This window comes from Periplaneta americana, chromosome 6, assembly GCF_040183065.1.
Source record: "Periplaneta americana isolate PAMFEO1 chromosome 6, P.americana_PAMFEO1_priV1, whole genome shotgun sequence".
In the NCBI taxonomy this organism is placed as follows: Eukaryota; Metazoa; Arthropoda; class Insecta; order Blattodea; family Blattidae; genus Periplaneta; species Periplaneta americana.
In genome coordinates, this window is record NC_091122.1 from 151,371,883 (window position 1) to 151,377,908 (window position 6,026).

At 36.0% G+C, this 6,026-nt stretch overlaps 1 non-coding gene across 1 annotated transcript; it reads right to left on the reverse strand.

Moving 5' to 3' along the window:
- Window positions 1-2,828: 2,828 nt before the first annotated feature.
- TRNAN-GUU (transfer RNA asparagine (anticodon GUU)) lies at window positions 2,829-2,900 on the reverse strand. The gene has a single exon. It is a non-coding gene; the product is annotated as a tRNA-Asn (tRNA).
- Window positions 2,901-6,026: the final 3,126 nt, after the last annotated feature.

The window sequence follows — 6,026 nt, forward strand, 5'->3', positions numbered from 1 at the left end:
CATATAGGGCTATGCATTTTTTAAATTGTTTTCCGGACGTATATGGTCATCTGTTATGACAGGCGGATGTGTTACAATTAATTAAATATCTGCATGATTCTTTTACAGGAGTATTCTAAAGGAATAGGTAAAAGATCCTAGACTATGTTGTTGATGTAGATCTTTAAAACATTCCAGTAAAAGCATCGTGCAGATATTATTTAATTAATTGTATATTTCATTATGTATAAATGCTTTATGGCTGTAAAAAGTTTTCATATTTGATATTATTTTTACAGACTATTTCGTTTATATGTTGTCATTCCATTTTCGACCAATGAAGTGTAATGAAATTTTGAATTCCAACCAATCACAGTCACACTTTGCGATAATTTTTGCAGCTAGATTTATCGCATGGTCCTTCTTTTGTTTAGTCGTTGTCGCCAACTGTTTCCCCGTAAATTGATGATCATGAATACATTAAGATGCAACTACACGGTTAAACTTTTCTTTCAACTTTAAAGCAATGAATGCAAGATTGATATTTAATATTAATGAATATATTTACACAGTGAAGACGACGTTCAAAACGGAGCACCATGTAGACACAAAATCTTCATGATTCTTAATTGAACGTAACTTTTAAACTTGATTCTTTCAATATTCTTCCCAGATTGCACGCATACGCGATTGGAATATTGAACTGTGTAGATGCAGCTTTAGTTCCGTTACACACTACAGCGAGAATGCGTTTGTCGAGCAACAAAAAATGCTTTCGTGTAGCACTGATTGTAACGGTCGAAATAAGGCACAGCTGACATTGGTCCTGCTCCCACAGGTAACTTAACCTATAATTGTAGCCTATAAAATTTGTATTTTGTGAATGAAATTAAACAATTAATAGAAAGTCAGATGTTCAAATTTATGTAACATCATCGTATATCAAACCCAATGACCTTGCATAGTAATAATAAGGTCTTTGATCAAACTGCCTTCCGTATGGCGTAATAAAATTCGTGTTTTAATTAGGACTATCTATACAGAGATGGCTTCACTGTGTAGCAACATGTCTCGCTGTGAATGTATAAGCATTGGTATATAGCTGTTCCCAATATTACTGTTAAATTAAATTATTTCAGCAGATAATGAAAATGTATTTATGTTTTAATAATAAGGGAAAAGTGCAGTACATGTAATTAACATTGTTAAACCTACATTTCGCTTTTCGCAATTGAAATTACTGAATAATAACATCGAATTTCTTTCTTGCAGTAATCGATATTCATCTACGAGTATTTCAACTTCACAATGTCTGAATGGGTTAAGTATTCGTTAATATACAAATATTAACATTTTGTAATCGAATTTTAGGGATATATTATTTACATTTTCATTTTATTCACGAAATAGTCCTAATAAATGTCACTCGAGGTCTGAGATTTCCCAGATAAACCGCAGATCTCTCGTGACATTAATACAGATAATTATTAGGTATTTTAATATTCTGAATAGTGTTTTATAAAGTGTAATGTATGTGTATTAAGAGTGAAAAGTTTTGTTCATTTAGCTTTTATAGTAGCTGAGATATAAAAAATAATAATTTCACTAAATTTTGCAGGCCAATAATGTACCTCCCCTCTTAATAATGATACACAGTAAATTATTTCGATTGGAAATACCTACAGAGTACAGTAGCATCCAGTTGGATAACATACTAGTCAGAAGAGCCAATTCTCTGGTACGAATTTTATTTACCTTCGAAAGGAATATTGCTATTAGGCCTACGAATACATAAACGAAGGTTGATCATTAAGTAAGGTTTGTCGATAATATTTCCCTGCATGCTAGGAGAAATTAATTTTTTCCTTATGTATATACTGCTAATAATCGAATTGTTCCAACAGTACGACACAGCGAGCACGGGAATTTTAGCAGTGTTTCCATGGAAAGTTATGAAGCATCCTCCTTACAGCCCGGATTTAGCCCCATCCTATTTTTATTTATTTGGTATTTCAGAAGAAATATAGAACTTTAAAGAAACGTCTTCATCTAACTCCTTATAAACTTCAATTGTTACATGCACTTCATCCAGACGATTACCCTAGCACAAAAGGTATGAGTTTGCTCTGTGAACTGTTGTTTTCGGAAGTTCTAATTGTCAGGCACATTTACGAATAAATTTCTTTGGACTCTGAACAAATGCTCTTCGGTTTATTCCCGGACATTTTCCCGAATCCGCATTCCCGAACATCCATTTTCCCGAATACAAAATTCTCGAATCCACTTTCCCGACAGACATTTTCTCGATTTATTTGATTTCTATTTTCCCGAATCCACATTCCCGATTTCATTGATTTTCATTTTCTTTGATTTCCATTTTCCCGGTAATACAGTAATGTATATTACCACACAAATGTGTTTTCTATAATTTTGATATAATTAATTACATTTTCTCTTTACAAAATTACATGTTGTCCAAGTGTCCTTAGGTATGCATGGGTGTGATAATTCTGCATGATATTTCGTATTCGTGTTTGAAGTTGTAGACACTCTCTGCGGCTGGCCCTTTCAGTACTTGCAGGTTATTAGGCGGCCCATAAGTAATCGCCCGTACAGAACATTCTTTGGAACGTACTTTTGCACAATTCCAGTATATTTTTCCTACAGCCGCACTCTCGTTCTTTAAATACATGTAATCTTCCAACAAAAGATTTTTACCTCCTCGCGTTGAAGTTATAATTGTACCTTCATCTGCTATGCTTGTCATAACATAAATTTAATACGCAAATCAAGATTTCAGGTATAACTCCCTGTAAAGTTGATTTGAATAATTTCCGAGGGAAAAATTGTTCCTGAGCCGGGTATCGAACCCGGGACCTTTGGTTTAACGTACCAACGCTCTACCACTGAGCTACTCGGGAACTCTAACCGATACCGATCCAATTTTTCCCTCTATATCCACAGACCTCAAAGTGGGCTGACAATCGTCAAGCAACCAACTTCGAGTGCACACTAACTCCGTGTGACTTAAATTGTGGTTTTCTGTTAACGAACAGTGACGTGTATTATGCAAATCAAGATTTCAAGTATAACTCCCTGTAAAGTTGATTTGAATAATTTTCGAGGGGAAAAATTGTTCCGGAGCCGGGTATCGAACCCGGGACCTTTGGTTTAACGTACCAACGCTCTACCACTGAGCTACTCGGGAACTCTAACCGATACCGATCCAATTTTTCCCTCTATATCCACAGACATCAAAGTGGGCTGACAACCGTCAAGCAACCAACTTCGAGTGCACACTAACTCCGTGTGACTTAAATTGTGGTTTTCTGTTAACGAACAGTGACGTGTATTATGCAAATCAAGATTTCAGGTATAACTCCCTGTAAAGTTGATTTGAATAATTTTCGACGGAAAAATTGTTCCGGAGTCGGGTATCGAACCCGGGACCTTTGGTTTAACGTACGTTTGGTATCGGGTTCGATACCCGGCTCCGGACAATTTTTCCCTGAAAATTATTCATAAATTTAATACATTTGTTTGTCTAAATGTGTTTTGTGCGAGATCGTGCGTATTTGCTTGTTTTCCGCACAGAACCAATGCGCGGTAAGTGTGAAATACTACATTCAGTATTCCCAACGTAACACACATAACAATTTCCCTCTTCTTACCGCTTAAGAGCGACATTCATTTTACTGCTTTAGGCTTTTAACATATGATTTTTAGAGACGTTTAACAAAGTAATAATTATAAATTGGAAATTTCACCTAAATTGCAATGTTAATTATTGTTTTTAAATATTTGCAAAAATTAAGTAAAGTCTACTACTCCACGAAACTTATTGCATTCCTGATACAAGTAGCATTAAGGAAGCCGTGCAAAATTCAACTAGATTCCAGATCTGGATGTTATTACTGCAATATGTTATATAAATAATATTTTTAAAATATTAAAATGAAAAATAAATCATTACATAACCTTACCGTTTGTTTTAAGTTCGCATTTATAGACTGGGGGGGGGGGGAAGATTGACGTATATCACTGCCTGCTGGAATGTAGTAAACACAGAAAACATTTTATAGCAACAATGTTGAAGAAAGATATTAAGTTTCTCGAAGTTGCCGTCATTAAACAGAAACCAACACGGAGATTTTATTGCAACTAATTAGAAATTCGTCTTTCAGGTATGTAATAAACGATCTTCGCACAAAATAATGTACGATACACGAGCGGTATGTTTGCTTTCATGTTCTCGGAAATTAAAAAAGCTCAACTACGTTTCGCTTTTTCAATCTTTTCCTCGACCATGAAAACGTCAACATACCGCTCTTGTAACGTATATTATTATTTCGTAGTTTTTTGTTTCCTGGCAACATGTGGGCTAGTGATTATCAATTCATTTCTTTTACTGTAGTTTTTGTAATTTATTTTGTTTCCTGGCAACATGTAGTGATTGTCAATTCTTATCTATTACTGTTTGGGAATTTCTCGCATTATAAATTCGGGAAATTGAATAGTAAATTAAATTCGGGACCGTGGCTTCGGAAACTTGGCTTCGGGAAAGTAGCATTCGGGAAAACGTCCATTCGGGAATGCGGATTCGGGAAAATGGGTGGGAACGTATTCGGTTGTCTTCTATCGTTTCATCATTTGTTATCGGTCTTCCAGTACGCTTTTTCTCCGATAGGCTTCCAGTCTCTGATAACTGTCTATCCCAACGAAGAATGTTATTCTCGTGTGCTGGTTCCTCGTTAAATAGCGACGAAAGTCATGTCGTACACGAGTAATTAACAGAAAAGATTGCATTAGAGACCTCGGTGTATTAATTGACAATAAATTATATTTTCACAGCCATATTGATTATATTTATAATCATGCAATAAGAATGTTAGGAATAATTCGATCAATTACTTATTATTTCTCAACACCTGACTCTCTTTTAATACTATACTATACATCAGTAGATCGAAACTCGAATATGCATATGTAGTTTGGAACTCTATTACTAGTTCTGATTCGGCAAAACTGGAAATTATTCAAAGGACTCTATTTCATTATGTTCGTACAGATTCGTGCCTAATAACTCTGGGTATAACTATGATAAAAAATGCGAGCATTTTAAATGTCGAAGCCTGTATGCCAGACGTCATGATCTCGATTATTTATTCTTATGTAAGTCCTTAAAGGTGACATTAATTGTCAAGCTTCGTATTCCTATGAAGGACATGAGACATCACTAACTCTTCTATATTAGAAATTTTAAATCTTCCTCTCCGGTCTCCAGATGTATTAAACATGCTAACTTACATGTAGGCGATTTCGATCCATTCAATGTATAGAAGTATATGCCGATGTCCTTGTTAATATTATACACAAATTGGTAGTAAGAATCAACTCCTTTCCTAATATTTTATAGTACGAGGGGGATCCAGGAAATAACGACCGTTCGCGCATACCCGCCGCGCAGCTGACTCCCCTTCCTTGTTTGAAGGTCAACTGGCTTCCTTAACATGTGTTCTCATAATGTTGTGAGTACTGGTTGCAACAAGTCGCCATTGTGCATTTTGCGTTACTTCAAAATGAACGACGTGATTGATAATCCCGCCGACTGTGAGGTGAGGAGTGTGATTCGATTTTTGAATGCCCGACATTTGAAAACTGCAGAAATTTACCGGCAATTGAAAGAAGTGTATGGTGATACTGTAATGAATGAAAGAAATGTGAGAAAATGGTGCGAAATGTTCAACAATGGGCGAACAAATGTCCACGATGAAACTCGACCCGGACGCCCATCACTCATCACAGAAGACCTGAAGACTAAAGTGAACGACAGAATCTTGCAAGACAGGCGCACATCGCTCGACGAATTGCATATTGCCTTTCCTGACATTTCTCGTTCTTTGCTTGGTGAAATTGTGTCGCAACATCTTGGCTACCACAAAATCTGTGCACGATGGATTCCACGGCAACTGAGTGACCAACGCAAAACTCGGAGAATGGCCTCAGCATTGACATTCTTGATGCGATATCACACAGATGGAGACGCC